This window comes from Ovis aries, chromosome 24, assembly GCF_016772045.2.
Source record: "Ovis aries strain OAR_USU_Benz2616 breed Rambouillet chromosome 24, ARS-UI_Ramb_v3.0, whole genome shotgun sequence".
NCBI classification, from domain to species: Eukaryota; Metazoa; Chordata; class Mammalia; order Artiodactyla; family Bovidae; genus Ovis; species Ovis aries.
In genome coordinates this window covers 42,451,006-42,467,583 of record NC_056077.1, presented here as the reverse complement: position 1 = coordinate 42,467,583, position 16,578 = coordinate 42,451,006, and positions in this window count along the sequence as shown.

Genomic DNA, 16,578 nt, shown 5'->3' with positions numbered 1-16,578 from the left:
TGGCAAGAATACACAGAAGAACTGTACAAAAAAGATCTTCATTACCCAGATAATCACGATGGTGTGATCACTCATCTAGAGCCAGACATCCTGGAATGTGAAGTCAAGTGGGCCTTAGAAAGCATCACTAAGAACAAAGGTAGTGGAGGTGATGGAATTCCAGTGGAGATATTTCAAATCCTGAAAGATGATGCTGTGAAAGTGCTGCACTCAATATGCCAGCAAATTTGCAAAACTCAGCAGTGGCCACAGGACTGGAAAAGGTCAGTTTTCATTCCAATCCCAAAGAAAGGCAATGCCCAAGAATGCTCAAACTACCACACAATTGCACTCATCTCACATGCCAGTAAAATAATGCTCAAAATTCTCCATGCCAAGCTCCAGCAATACGTGAACCGTGAACTTCCAGATGTTCAAGCTGGATTTAGAAAAGGCAGAGGAACCAGAGATCAAATTGCCAACATCTGTTGGATCATGGAAAAAGTAAGAGAGTTCCAGAAAAAATATTTATTTCTGCTTTATTGACTATGCCAAAGCCTTTGACTGTGTGGATCATAATTAACTGTGGAAGATTCTGAGAGAGATGGAAATACCAGACCACCTGACCTGCCTCTTGAGAAACCTCTATGCAGGTCAGGAAGCAACAGTCAGAACTGGACATGGAACAACAGACTGATTCCAAATAGGAAAAGGAGTACATCAAGGCTGTATATTGTCACCCTGCTTATTTAACTTCTATGCAGAGTCCATCATGAGAAACGCTGGGCTGGAAGAAGCACAAGCTGAAATCAAAATCGCCGAGAGAAATATCAATAACCTCAGATATGCAGATGACACCACCCTTATGGCAGAAAGTGAAGAGGAACTAAAAAGCCTCTTGATGAAAGTCAAAGAGGAGAGTGAAAAAGTGGGCTTAGAGCTCAACATTCAGAAAATGAAGATCATGGCATCTGGTCCCATCACCTTATGGGAAATAGATGGGAAACAGTGGAAATAGTATCAGACTTTATTTTTTGGGGCTCCAAAGTCACTGCCGATGGTGACTGCAGCCATGAAATTAAAAGACATTTACTCCTTGGCAGGAAAGTTATGACCAACCTAGATAGCATATTGAAAAGCAGAGACATTACTTTACCAACAAAGGTCCATCTAGTCAAGGCTATGGTTTTTCCAGTGGTCATGTATGGATGTGAGAGTTGGACTGTGAAGAAAGCTGAGCGCCAAAGAATGGATGCTTTTGAAATGTGGTGTTGGAGAAGACTCTTGAGAGTCCTTTGGACTGCAAGGAGATTCAACCAGTCCATTCTAAAAGAGATCAGTCCTGGGTGTTCATTGGAAGGACTGATGTTGAAGCTGAAACTCCAATACTTTGGCCATCTCACGAGAATAGTTGACTTATTGGAAGAGACCCTAATGCTGGGAAAGATTGGTGGCAGGAGCAGAAGGGGACGACAGAGGATGAGATGGCTGGTTGGCATCACTGACTCAATGGACATGGGTTTGTGTAGACTCTGGGAGTTGATGATGGACAGGGAGGCTTGGCGTGCTGCGATTCATGGGGTCGCAGAGTTGGACACGACTGAGTGACTGAACTGAACTGAACAAACAAAAGGAAAAATAGCAATACAATAAAAATAGGGAACTTTGATATGCCACTTATGATTGGATAGATCTTTCAGACAGAAAGTCATTAAGGGAACATCATCCTTAACCAACATGTCAGATGAGATGAACTTAAAAGATAAATACAAAACATTTCATTCAAAAGCAGCATAATAAACAATCTTAGGTGTGCAAAACAAGTCTTAATAAATTTAAGGACACTTAAGTCATATCAGCCTCTTTTCCAACCACAATAGAATGAAACTAGAAATAAATTGGGAAAAAAAAATCACAAATATGGGAGCTTAAACAGTATGCTACTGAACAACCATTGAGTTGAGAAAGAAGTCAAAAGAGAAATTAAAAATGCCTTGAGACAAATGAAAATGGAAACACAACATGCCAAAATTTACGTGATGCTGTAAAAGCTAAGGAGGTAAGTTCATAGCAATGCAGGCCTGCTTTAAGAAATAACAAAAATCTCAAACAATTTAACTTAACAGCTAAAAAAAAAAACCTAGAAAAAGAACTAATAAATTTCAAAGTTAGTAGAAGAAAGAAAATAACAAATATCAGTGGGTAACTAAATATAGACCAAGAAGACAAAAGAAAAGATTAATGAAATAAATGATTTTTTGCAAATATTAAGAGAAAATTGACAAACCTTTGGCTATACTCACCAAGGATAAAAGAGAGGCTTTAAATTAATAAAATCAGAAATGAAAGAATAGATGGTATAAGAGATACCAATGACATACAAAGGTTCATAAGGGACAACTAAAAACAATCATAAACCAACAAGTTGGACAACCTAGAATAAATAGATATATTCTTGTAAGAATACAAACATTTAAGTTTGTGTCATTATGAAACAGAAAATCTGAATACAGGCATACGTTGGGAATATTGCCAATCCAGTATACCATAACAAAGCAAAATTGCAACAAAGCAAATCACAGATTTTTTTTTGTTTCCCAGTGCATATAAAAGTTACATTGACATTATATTGTAGTTTATTAAATGTGCAATAGCATTATATCAAAAAAACTACTTACCTTAATTAAAAAAATGTTATTGTTAAAAATGCTATCATCTGAGCCTTCAGCAAGTCAAGCTAGTAACATCAAAGACCACTTCAGTTCAGTTGCTCAGTCTGTCCGACTCTTTGCGACTCCATGAATTGCAGCATGCCAGGCCTCCCTGTCCATCACCGACTCCCGGAGTTCACCTAAAGTCACGTCCATCAAGTCGGTGATGCCATCCAGCCATCTCATCCTCTGTCGTCCCCTTCTCCTCCTGCGCCCAATCCCTCCCAGCATCAGAGTCTTTTCCAATGAGTCAACTCTTTGCATGAGGTGGCCAAAGCATTGGAGTTTCAGCTTTAGCATCAGTCCTTTCAAAGGACAACCAGGACTGATCTCCTTTAGGATGGACTGGTTGGACCTCCTTGCAGCTAGTCACAAATTAGTATGATATACATAAATAGCAATATAATAATATTAAACTTGGAAATACTGTGAGAATATATTAAAAAGTTGGAAATACTGTGAGAATTACCAAAGTGTGACACAGAGACATGATGTGAGAAAACCCTATAGGAAAAATGGCACCAACAGATTGCTTGATGCAGGATTACTACAAACCTTCAATTTGGGAAAAAAAAAAAAAGCAGTATCTGCAAATCACAATAAAGTAAAAGCACACTAAAACTGAGTTATGTCTATAGCCCAAATACTAAGGGTAGTGAATCAGTAATCAAAGTTCTCCCAATTAGCAGAAGTCCAAGTCAAGATGGCTTCACTGATGAATTCTACCATATAGTCAAGGAAGAATTAATACCAATATTTCTTAAAATTTTCTATAAAAGAGGAAAGGGAAAAGTTCCAAACTCATTCCTTGGATGTTAAAACCAGACAAAGATACCAGAGAAAATTACAGGCCTGTGTTCCTGATGAATATAGATGCAAACATCCACAGCAAAATATTAGCAAACTGAATTTAACAATACACTGTAAGAATCAAATACCATGATCAAGTATGATTTACTCCAGGGATGCAAGAATGGTTCAACATCTGCAAATCAATCAGCGTGATAAGCCACACTAGCAAAATGAAGGATGAAAATAATTAGTTTCATTAAAAGCAGAAAAAGCATTTGACAAAATTCATATCCATTTATGATAAAAACTCCCGACAAAGTGGGTGGAGAGTGAGTATGTCTCAACATAAGAAAGACAAGCCTGCAGTTAACATCATACTTATGATGAAAAGCTAAAAGATTTTGCCCTGATATCAGGAATAAGACAAGGATGCCCAGCCTTGCCAGTTCATTCAAAGTAGTACTAACCAGAGCAATTAGGCAAGCAAAAGAAAAGACATTCAAATCTGAAAAAAGTAGTAGAACTGTCTCTATTTGCAGAAGACATGATATTGTGTATAGAAAACTCAAAGAACTCCAATAAATAATAAGCAAATTCAGTAAAGTTGTAGGAGACAAAGTCAGTATATAAAATTCTATTGTATTTCTATATATTAATGACAAACTATCAGAGATATTAAGAAAACAACCTAATTTATTATACAATTGCATCAAAAAGAAAATGCCCAGGAATAAATTTACCTAAGAAGATGAAAGAAAGAACTATACTCCAAAAATTAGAATCCATAGATGAAAGAAATCAAAGAAAACACAAATGAACAGAAAGATATTTGGTGCCTGGGGGTTGGAAGAATTAACACTGTTAAATTAGCCAAACCAGCTAAAGCAACTTACAGTTTCAATAAATTCCTATCAAAATTTTAAAGTCAATTTTTATAGAAATAAACAATCCTAAAATTTGTATGGAATCAGAAAATATACCAATAGTCAAAGAAACTTTGCAAAAGAACAACAAAGCTGAAGGCATTCATACTTTCTGATTTCAAATTATATTAAAAGTACATAGTGATAAAAACAGACACATAGATAAATGGAATAGAATAGAGAGCCCAGGACTAAAGCCATGCATATATGGTCAATTAATTGGACATGGCTGAAGTGACTTAGCATGCATGAATGCACTGGAGAAGGCAATGGCAACCCACTCCAGTATTCTTGCCTGGAGAATCCCAGGGACAGAGGAGCCTGCCATCTATGGGGTCGCATAGAGTCAGACACAACTGAGGTGACTCAGAAGCAGCAATTTACAGCAAAAGAGCCAAGAACATACAATGGGAAAGGAGAGTCTGTTTTAAATATGATGATAGGAAAACTGAAATTTTATTTTACACTATACATAAAAATCAACTCAATACGGATTAAAAACTTGAACACAAGATCTGTAACCAGAAGTCTCTTTTAAGAAAACATCAAGCACAAGTTTCCTTGACATCAGTTTTGTTGATGACTTTTTGTATTTGACACTAAAAGGAAAGACAACAAAGGCAGGAATAAATAAATTGGACTATATCAAACTAAAAAGCTCTGTACAGTAAAGGAAACCATCAATAAAAGAAATGGCCATCTATATAATGTGAGAAAATGTTTGCAAAGCATATGTCTGATAAAGGGTTAATGCCTTATATGTACACACACACACACACACACACACACACACACATAACTCACACAGCTCAATAGCAAAAGGCAAGAAACAAAATAAAATAGAAAAAAAATCCCATGACCAATCCGCTTAAAAAGTAGGCAGAGGATCTTAACAGACATTTTTCAAAGAACAAAAATGGCCAACAGGTACATGAAAAGATTCTCCATATCACTAAGCATCAGGGAAATACAAATGAAACTGCAATGAGGTATCACCTCACACCTTATGATGGTTGTTTAGTTGCTAAGTCATGTCTGACTCCTGTGACCCCACGGACTATAGCCTGTCAGGCTCCTCTGTCCGTAAGATTTTCCAGGCGAGAAGACTGGAGTAGGTTGCCATTTCCTTCTCCAGGGGATCTTACAGACCTAGGAATCAAACACAGGTATCCTGCATTGCAGGTAGATTCCTGCATTGCAGGCAGATTCTTTACCAACTGAGCTACAAGAGAAGTCCTACACCTTATAATGGCTATTATAAAGAAGTCAAAATAATAAATATCAGCAAGGGTATGGAGAATAGAGAACTCTTGTGCACTGTTGGGAAAATGTAAATTGATGCAGCCAGTATGAAAATAGTGTTGATGTTTCTCAAAAAATTAAAACTGGAACAAATCTATCATCCAGCAATTCCAATTTTTAAGTATTTACTGAAGCAAATAAAAATCCTGACATGGAAAGACAGCTGCATGCCCTTGTTAACTGCAGCATTATTTAGAAATTGTGGTATATATACACACATGCAGAAATAATGGAAAATTATTCCATCAAAAGAAAGAAGGAAATCCTGCTATGAGGCAACAAGGATGGAGCTTGGAGCAAAGTATGTGTCAAACAGAAAGACAAATATTGTATGATTTCACTTATATTTAGGATCTAAAACTATACTCATAGTTAGTATAATAAGCTGAGTCATGGATATATAGGGGCTTCCCTGGTGGCTCAGTGGGAAAGAATCTGCCTGCAATGTAGGAGCCAGATAGTTCAATCACGGGGTTGGGAAGATTCCCTGGAGTAGGAAATGGCAATCCACTCCACTATTCTTGCCCTGGAAATCCTATGGACAGAGGAGCCTGTGGGGCTACAGTGCACGGGGTCACAAAGTGTTGGATACGACTTAGAGACTAAACACACACACGGATATGTAATGTAGAGCAAAGTGACCGTAGTCAATAATATGGCATCATATATTCTAAACTTGCTGAGTATCAACATTAAATGTTCTCATAAGAAAAAAATTTCCATGTGTGGCAGAAGATGATAACAAGCTATACTTTGCTGATCATTTCACAATACAAGCATATATAAAGTCATTATGTTACATTGTTGTTCAATTGCTCAGTTCAACCAGGCTTCTCTGTCCATATGATTTTCCAGGCAAGAATACTGGAATGAGTTGCCATTTCCTGCTCCAGGGGATCTTCCTGATTCAGGGATAGAATCCATGTTTCCTGCGCTGGCAGGTGGATTCTTACCACTGAGCCACAGGAAGCCCATTATGTCCTATACCTGAAAATAATATATGTTGGATGTCAATGATAACTAAGTAAATAAATATTTTTCCTTCACTCTTAGACAACTCTAGAGAACCTGTAATTTCCTAATGTATCCCCACCTAAAATTGAAAAATGACTAAACTAGTGCTTTGACAATTGAGATTTTTATTTGAAATGTCTTCCTATTGACTAAGAGAATGTTTAGGCAGAATTCTAGAATGTCCCTCAGATTACTGCTTACTATGTATACAATTCTGTATAATTCTAAAAGTATAAATCTAATGAGATATTATTCTTGTGATTAGGTTAAATTACATGGTAAAACTGACTTTAAGAAAGGAAGTGGGTCTGATCTAATCAGAAGAAATTTGAAGTTGTGAGAGGGATTTGACAAGAGAAGATTCTCCATTGTTGATTTTGAAAATGGAGGATGGGCGTCAAGTGGCAGGAATATGAGTAATCCTTAGAAATATTATCCCTAGCTGACAGTCAACAACTAAATGGGGACCATGGCCCTACTGTCACAAGAATTGAACTCTGACAACAACCCTGAATAAGCAGAAGCAAATTCTACCCCAAATTACCAGCCTTCAGTCTGACCCTTGATTTTAGCCTTTTGTGAGACCTTGAGCATAGAACCCAATCTATGGTGCTCAGACTTCTGACTTCTGACTTACAAAACTTGACCTAATAAATGAGTATTAGTATAAGCCATTAAGTTTGTAGTAATTTGTTATGAAGAAAAGATTGCTACAAAAATCTTTGATAAATTACATAATGATTCTGTTTTCTCAGTAGAATTATGGTAAGAAAAGTATTATGCATTTGTGCTGAAGATTAAATAAAACAATTAAAATAAGCTTTTAGCTGGTAGTGTTCCGTAAAGGTTCAATCTATTCAGTTCAGATCGTTCAGTTCAGTCGCTCAGTCGTGTCCGACTCTTTGCGACCCCATGAATTGCAGCAGGCTAGGGCCTCCTGTCCATCACCAACTCCTGAGTTCACTCAGATTCACGTCCATCGAGTCCGTGATGCCATCCAGCCATCTCATCCTCGGTGTCCTTCTCCTCCTGCCCCCAATCCCTCCCAGCATCAGAGTCTTTTCAATGAGTCACCTCTTCGCATGAGGTGGCCACAGTACTGGCGTTTCAGCTTTAGCATCATTCCTTCCAAAGAAATCCCGGTTGATCTCTTCAGAAATGGACTGGTTGGATCTTTGCATCTCTCTCAAGAGTCTTCTCAACACCACAGTTCAAAAGATGGCCCTTTCGCCTCAGCCTCCTTCACAGTCCAACTCTCACATCCATACATGACCACTGGGAACACCATAGCCTGACTAGACGGACCACGGCAAAGTAATGTCTCCGCTTTTGAATATGCTATCTAGGTTGGTAAATTCCCCAAGGAGTAAGCGTCTTTTAATTTCATGGCCTTGTCAATCGTCTGAACTTAAATCAAACAGCTTCCAATTACCTTTTCATTTCACTGAAATTCTATTCATAGAAATAATTTCTTTTCCACTTCAATTTTATCAAAACATTAGGATTTATTCATTGTTAATTGATCATATCAGTTTTGTGATTAGAGCTCCTGTGTAGGTATGCGGGGATCAGGAGACACCGGTGAGATGCTTGCCCGCTTCCCACTCACAACGTCTCTTCTCCTGGGCCACGGATGTGACTTACTCTCTTAGAGCCCAGAGCAAAATTCACCACAGGTGGTTAGTTTGTACAAATTTCATTTTGTGTGGACAATTTCTACTATTCTCATTTAAAGAATTGTATTTATTTCTTGTGTTTTCAGCTAATCCAGGAGGAAATTGTGAGGAACTGTCTGTCTGTGCGAAAGAGAAGCTGGGAGGGTGTGCAGGAGGGTGGAGGCGGGCTGGGGGGTGGAGAACGGGCCGGGGGTATAGTCCGGGGCCGGAAGGGGCGGAGAGCGTGAAGAAAGGCAGCACATTCTCCGGGTCAGTACGGACTTGACGATGGCCACCGCCTTGCTTAGAGATGACCTTGACTCAGGATCTGGGTGAACCCAGGGCCAGACACCGCCGCTTCGCCCGTGAGGGGTCAGGGCATGGGCGGGCAGTGACCACAGAGACCCCAGCCGGACGCCGGGGCAGCTGGAGCCCGAGCAGCCGCAGAGGCCTCACGCCTTCCCCAGCCCCAGCCTGGAGGGGGTTTTCTGCCTCCTTAGCTCCTGGCCCCACCCCAGGCCCCTGAGCCGGTGACTCGGATTCTAAGTCCATCCACAGAGAATCACGGAGCCAGCGCCCGTGGGGACCCTCCCTGGCTCCTGGTGGCTGAGTCCTGCTGATCAGGGGCAGAGGATAAACCCCTGCCGCGGGCGGTCTGAGGCGTCCAGCCACACCTCTGCAGACCCGAGCTTCATGACAGCCCCTGAGATCGAGGAGCTGAAGGCACACGGGGCCCGGGGGGGGAGGAGCCCAGGCCAGCAGGGCCCAGGCTAGAGGCCCATTCAGCCACACAAGAGGCTCGGAAAGGCAGGAAGAGAAAGACGTGGGTCCAGGTCAGGGGACACAGCCACAGGGCGGTCACCACCCAACACAGGCGGCTCCAACCAGGGTTCCAGCTCCCGACCTGGAAAGGAGAAACAGGTAGGTCGCTCTTCTGCCTCCGCGCCCCTTGCCCTCTGCCCCCACCCCCTGCCCCCACCCTCTGCCCTCTGCCCTGCCCCTACCCTTGCCCTTGCCCTTCCCCTGCCCCTGTCCTCTGCCCTCTGCCCCTGCTCCCTGCCCTGTTCTCTGTGCTGCTACCAGCCCCAGGCCCTCATTTTGGAAGAATCTGGGTGACTGCATTGCCAAGGGCAGATGGAGACAGGAGGGACCCAGGGCATTTGGCTGACAGCTCAGCTGCTCAGGACTGGAGTCTCACCAGGGGTGTGGGCACAGCGCCCCGGGACAGCCCTGGGAGGGCACCAGGTGCCACCGAGCCCCGACCGCCTCCTGGGTGGGCGTGAGATGCCGGGGTGACCAGGAGGGAAGGGGGCGCATTCAGTCGCCACGTGTGCACCTCCATGCCCGCCCGCGCGCCCCAGGCCCTCCAAGCCCGAAGACCAGGCAGCCTGGGTGCTGGAGACGGAGGTTCAGGGCTAGGGCCGCGGCGAGTCCCACGCCTCCCCTCTGGACTGTGGAGGCCACGCGGGGTCCCCCAGTGACCTGGAGGAGGGTCCCTCGGGCCATCACTGCCAGGCCCCATCACCTTCTGCAGCGTCGTGAGCACCTCCAGCCCGGAGGCTGCGTGGCAGCCTTCCCGAGGCTCTGCCGTCTCTGCAGGCCGGGCCGGGTGCTCAGCCCTCCACCCGCCTGTTCACTCGGACCCTGACCACCTGCTCGTGGGATCCGGCAGCTGCGCACCGGGAAAACCTCTGCGGGCGGGGGAGACACCTGATCTGCTGCGGGAAACAGCTGTGGGGCCGCGGGGCCGGGGAGAGGGGCTTGAAGCAGATCAGTTCCTTTCTGTCTTGAAGCTCAGTTTTCCCAAACTTGTGAAACAAATCCTGCTCAGGGCAGACTGGGGGAGAATCAGACCCCACGTGTGGTGTGTGCAAAAGCTCGTCGTCGGGAAGCCTACGCGTGCCCTGAGGCAAAGACACGGGCAAGCCTCGCCCCTTCGCTTCCTGCCCTGGGCTTCACGACATCCTGCCTCGCTCTTCTCTGTCCCTTTATCTTGAGGCCCTTCCTGCCGGGTCTTGATTTCTCATCAGTGGCCTCCGGCCCTTGTGTCCCGGGACGCACCCTTCTGAGCGGAGTCCTGCCCGGCGTCTGGGGCAGGGTGGGCTCCATGCAAACACCTCATACCCTGTTCCTGCTGCCCTGAGTGTTACATTTGGGTTGTTTCCAGGTTTGGTTTTTTTCGCCTTATAAATAATACTGCTGTGGACATTCCCTGAAACCCCCACATCCTAGGCTTGGGGATTTCCGGGGCTGATGATGGGCAGAAGGGCTGTCCAGGGTGTGCTCACTGGGCTTTCCCAAGATACTGGTGCCAAGTGACCGCCGCCCGGCAGGACGTGTGGGTTCCTGCGCCCTCTCAGCCGCTGGTCGGTCCGCCGCTTAAACGTTTGCCAAGCTGCCGGGTGAGTCAGGGTCTCGCATTGTGATCTTCGTTCACGTTTCCTGACTCCTAACGAGGTCCGGTCATCTGGGCTCCTCCTGCTGAGCCGCTGGCCACTTTGGACCAAGCACGCAGTTCTCTGACTCCTGTTCCTGCTGGTGCTCCGTAGCCCGGCCTCCTTTTTGGCTGAATGTACATAGGTCTCCTCCCACTCCGTGCTTTTCTCTTCACTCCTTTTATGGGGCCTTTCAGTGAGACAAAACTTAATGGGTTAGAATTGATCAGTCTTTGCCTTTCCAGCTATTGTTTTGTAAATTGTATGAGAAGTCCACCCACAGACAGAAGTTGCAAAGATGTCTCTCAGCATCCTCTCTCAGCATCCTCTCTCAGCATCCTCTCTCAGCATCCTCTCTCAGCATCCTCTCTCAGCACCCTCTGAAGCGCTCTCTTCGCGTCACATTTAGGAGCTTTTCTGCCAGGGTCATGTGAAGCAGATCCTCAGCCCCTCGTAACTCGGGGTTCATCTCTGTGTTCAGTGACTACTGGTCTCTGCAATCTTGGGGGCAAGGTCAGCTCTGCAGCCACCCGCTATGGACCTGGGAAGGATGGCTGACGTCGGGCCGCTCAGCACCTTCCTGGTGAGGTCGGGGTGGCGGTTTCCAGCTCTGCAAGTGCAGAACCAGAAGCCAGCCGCCCCTGCCCGCTCGGCGCTGCATGTGTGCCTGTCTGTGGGCTCGCGGCTCTGTCCCACCAGTCCTCTCTGCTCCTGCGGGCGCCACCAGGCCATGAAGATGAAGATACAGTCAGCTAGCTGTCAAAGCCAGTCTGTCCCTTGTCCTTCAGGGAGGCTTAGCTGTTCTCGGCTCTTTGCATCTCAGCACAAATTTTTGAATTAGTTTGCAATGATCCACCAAAAATAAAAGAAGAGATTTAGGCTGGTATTATACAGAATCTGCGGATTCCTCCGGGAAAACCGACTCTCGGTTCATGACTGCAGTGTTCCATTAGTCTAATTACTCAGGTCTTGTTCGTCTCTCAGTTTCCTTAGATCAGATTCCTCTGTAAGAATCCTACGCATCTTTTGTCTCTTCTGCATTTCATACTTTTACGCCTTTGTACGCGAGGTGCTTTCTAAGTCGCAGTTTGTCACCGGCCTCTAGAGAAGCAGCTACGCTTTACATGTTGACTTTGAATGTAGCAAACCTCCTGGGTCTCTTATCAATTTGGAAACTTTATCTCCTTGCTCCTGCACTTTCTCCACACACGATCGCGTCTTCTGAGAGCAGCGGAGGTTTTCTGTTCTCCTGGCCGATCCGTATGCCTCTCATGTATTTTTCACACCCTGCAGCTTTGGTGGGGCCTCCATTCAGATGCTGCTGAGTGAAATGGAAGAAGGAAACGCCACCTCCTTCCCAGGCTCAGAGTGAAAGCTATAAGGCTTCTTATGCACACAGTTAAGATTAAGGGGGTTTCCTCTTCCTAATGGAAGTGTTTTTTGGGGAATGGATATTGAACTACATTAAACATTTTTCTTCCTCTGTTGATATGATCTTCCTCTCATATCTATTGAGACAGAAGAGTATATTGATTGGTTTTATAGTATTAAACCACTATTTTATTTCTGGGATAAACACAACTTGATCACAACGTATTATCCCATTGCTGCGTTGATTTTTTCAGGGCCTGTAATCTTTTCTTGGACTACTCCTCACAAGTTTTGTTGTCGAGAGTCTAGTCACTTCTGAAAGTGAGTTGAGGGTGTTTCCTTCTTTGCTGTGCTTGGAAGTGTTGAGTGGCCTATTTGTTTCCTGAATATTTTTGCTAAAAATCACCAGTGAAGGCATTTGAAGCTGGAATTTCCTAAGTAAGAGAACTTTTTATTTTAAATGCTCGGGAGTAATAGGTGAAGACTCTCAAACATTGCTGGTGAGGGTGCAAACTGATAGCACTTCGGACAACGGCTCAGGAGACAGTCACACCGTGAGACCAGCTCCCGAGCACACATCCACCCAGACAAGCGTGAGTCACGCCTGCTTTACCCGAGAGCCAGAGCTAGAAACCGCCGCTGAGCCATCCACGGGCTGTGGTGCATCCGCGATGGACTCGTGCCCCAGCGAAGCAGGCACACGGCAGACTCTTGACGTGAGAGGGTGTCACAGGCACGGAGCAGGGTGACGGGAGCAGATGCCGAGCTCTCCCACAGGGGCTCGGGAGGGGCAAAGCCGAGCAACGGAGGATGCCCGTGGGGCCGGGCCTGGGGCAGGCGTCAGGCGCCACCGCTGGTCCCCCGGCCTGTGATCCTCCCAGAGCACCAGCCTGGAAGCCAGAACTGTGGTCGCTCAGAGGCAGCGGTCCTGGGCGACGCTCCAGGCAGCTCTTGGGGGTCTGGAAACACGAATGTCCCTGGAAATTCAACAGTGGGGACTTCACACTGATCCACTTTGCATCATCCCCTCATGAGGAGGTGGACACCAGGGGTCCTCTGGGTTGTCCCTGGGCTGCCCCTCAGCATGGGAAAGAGGCACTCTTGGCCTTATCTCATGGGTGGACAGGGACACCAAGGCTCAGAGAGGAAGGGCTGCCCAGGGCAGGGTCAGGCTGGACATCAAGTTGGGGGCGCGGGTCTTGCAGCCCACAGTCAGACCAGAGCCTCTTGGGCAAGACCCCCAGTCATAGAGACCCTGGCATCTGGGCCTGCAGAAAGGGAGCCTCTGGTCAGGCCCAGGGGCCACCTGTGGGCTCCCCACACAGCCCCTTCTCTGTGTCCGGCAGAGCTTTGCCTCGTCCCCCAGCAGGCTCACGGGTGGGCTGCAGCCAGCACCCTGGACGTCACCGGAGGCCAGGACGGGCAGAAGGGCCCACCGGCCCCCAGCAGACTCCTGCCGCGGTCTCGGAGGACCGAGAGCACCCGGGCCGGGCACCTCCCCAGCCTCTGCGGCTGCATCTGGGGCCTCTGTGCACACCTGTGGCTCGGGGTCCAGATTCTCCCAGCACCGCTTGTCCTCCGCCAGCGGCCCTCCTTTCACGCAGCCACTCTTTTCCGTGGCGACGCTGGTCCCCCTGCACACTTGGGTCTGTGGCTGGGACGTGTCCTCCCAGGGAGCAGAGGCGGGATGGCGGTGGAGGGCCGAGGGCAGGCACTGGGGAGGGGACATTCCTCGACAAGAGCAGGCACGGCGGCTCTGCGGAATTCTGGACGCGGCTCCAGCACAAGCCTGGTCTTGCGGGGACAGGCCGTCCCTCCTGGGGCTGACAGCCTCGCTGGGCGGCAGGTGGCCTCTCGGAGATGGGGATCAGCCCTGAGGCCAGGGAGATTGATGGCATTCCTGGGGCCCGCCCTGCGCCCCGCTCGGACACAGGCCCGGATCCGGGGGCCAGCCTGCGAGCCTCGCGGGCCGCGGGCCGCGGCGAGATGAGCCAGCCCTGGCCCCGGGCCGCGGAGATAAGACACCCACACAAACAAGGGCACAAAGGCTGCTCTCACGGCTGCGCCAGCTGCGTGCCAAGCCCTCAGCGGGCACTTTATGGCCTGTTATCTGCTCTGCGCCCCACAACAGCCCAGCCAGGTGGGATTTTGCTTCCATTAAACAGATAAGGAGACAGGGTTCCAAGAGGCGTGGGGGTGGCCAAGGTCACGAAGGTTATAAAGTGGCTGTTCCTGGATCCCACCCAGGCCCACCTGGACAGAAGCCCACCCGCTCTGCTAGAGTAATAAGCAGACCTTGGGTTCTGAAGCACAAGTTCTGGAAAGCAGAGCTGCTTCCGGGAAGGAGCAGGGGTGGACACACCTCACCTCCTCCCTCTGAGCCGCCTGCAGGCTGCCGCCCGCAGAGGCAGGAGCCCAGGGGGTGGGGAGGCCCGTGGGGTGGAGGACCCGGCCGCTGTGCGCTCCAAGGGAGGCAGGCGGGGTGAGCCTGGGTGAGCCCTTGTCCGCACTCCCAGGACCCCATCGCCGACCAGCAGGATTTGGAGATTTGTTAGACGACCTGGTCTCTGATGCCAGGCTAGCTGAGAGCTGGAACCCACAAGACACACAGGAATCCAGGCAAGTGACAGGGCCCAGGGCAGCAGCACCTTCATCTCCAGCAGGAGGGTCTTCCCAGAACACAGCGCCACCCAGGAGGATGCGGCTCTGGAGCCTGGGCGCCTGCCACAGTCCCCAGGCCGCGGCGGGAAACGCAGTCCAAAACAGGCCCACAAGAGGAGCAGGAAGGAGACAGGGTCAGGAAATGTCTCGGATGTCAGGACAGACCGCCACCGTGACGCTGCCCAGGCACCGCGGAGAACGAGCAGGCAGGAAAGAGAGAGCCGCAGGAATAAGGACCCGATGGTAAAACGGAAGCTCTGGGGACAAGGTTGAAGAAATCGCCCAGAAAGTAAAGCCAAAGGACAAAGTGGTACAAGGTTGGAGAGAAAGATCTGAGAACCATGGACAAGCAGAGGGCCCAGGCCCCAGACAGGGGTTTAGAAAAAGAGAGCAGACAGGCCTGGCAGGGGACTGGCCACGGAGCCCGGGGCGAAGGGCCGCGGTGGAGCCCCAGAGCCAGGCGCCAGTCGACGGTGCCCACGGGCCCCGACCGCGTGGGGTCTGCGGGTCCTCAGAACTAACTGTGCCTCGAGGTTTTGGAGCAAAGTCACTGCAGCTGGGCCCCCATAGCAGCCGCACCACTCAGCATGTGACCAGCCAGGACGGGCCAGCCCCGACCCTCGCAGACAATCTCACGCAGACACACGCAGCCACACGCAGCGGGGCCCTGCCGTCGAGGGCGGCACACCCAGCCCTGCCCTCTCTTCTGCAGCCGCGGGCCTTCCGCTCTGCACACTGTGGCCCCTCAGCCACCCTCTGGTGGGCTTGTGACCCGTGTCGGCGTTTCTGCTCTTCCCGGGATTGTCCCAGCCCTGTGTAAGCATCGGAGTGACCCGAGGCCCAGGGAACACACCCTCGATGGAAACCGGCCTGCCCTCCAGGAGGATGGGCCCTGCTCACGATCCCCACGCAGGTGCGAGAGGGCACCTCTGGGCCAACTTACCAGCCCAATGTCCACAGTTTCCTCAGGGCCTCAGTCCAGAAGGCACCCCTCCCCAGAAAGGGGGCGGGTGTCAGTGTGAGTGTCTGGACCCCCTGGGGCGTGGGCCTCCCCTCTCCTGGGACCCGCAGGCGCCTGCCCTTGCCCTCCCGTGTCGCTCGTCCCTTTTTATCACTGGTGTGTGGCCGCTCCTGCTTTGGCTGGGACGCTGACTCTGCCAAGCGCACCGCGCCGTCCCATCCTCCGAGTTCTGACTCCCACACACAAGTTTTAAACGTTCAGGCGGTCAGACCTGTAAGCCCCCTCTGTGGCTGCTGGGCGGCTTGGCTCATAAAACAGGCCAGGTGCCAAGGAGCTTCAGGACTGAGGCCTTTTCTCAGCCAGCGGCAGGGCAGGAGCTGGTCAGTGCGGGCCGGGCCTGCCCTCCCATGTCCAGCGTGGGAGGAGCACCAGCCTCCTCCCCAGTACCCTTCCCTGAACCCTGGCCACTTGGGCGTCTGCCCTTAGCGTGTGAGAGCATCCCAGTTCGGGCCCAAGTTGCTGGTTCGATTCCAGGAGGAATACGGACCTGAGGAGACAATAGGTGACTCTCCACTGCCTTCCTTCCTGGAAGACCCTGAGCAAGCCGCAGCGGCTCAGAAGGTAATCGGAGCATTGAGGGCATGGCCCACCCTCGCGCCCAGGCAATGAGCCCGGTGCCCCTCGGGTGGGTGGGCAGGAACAGGCCCCACAGCCCCGCCCCCCTTGGGCTGGCCTGGATGACACCCGGCGGGGATGCGCTGCAGGCCGCCTCCA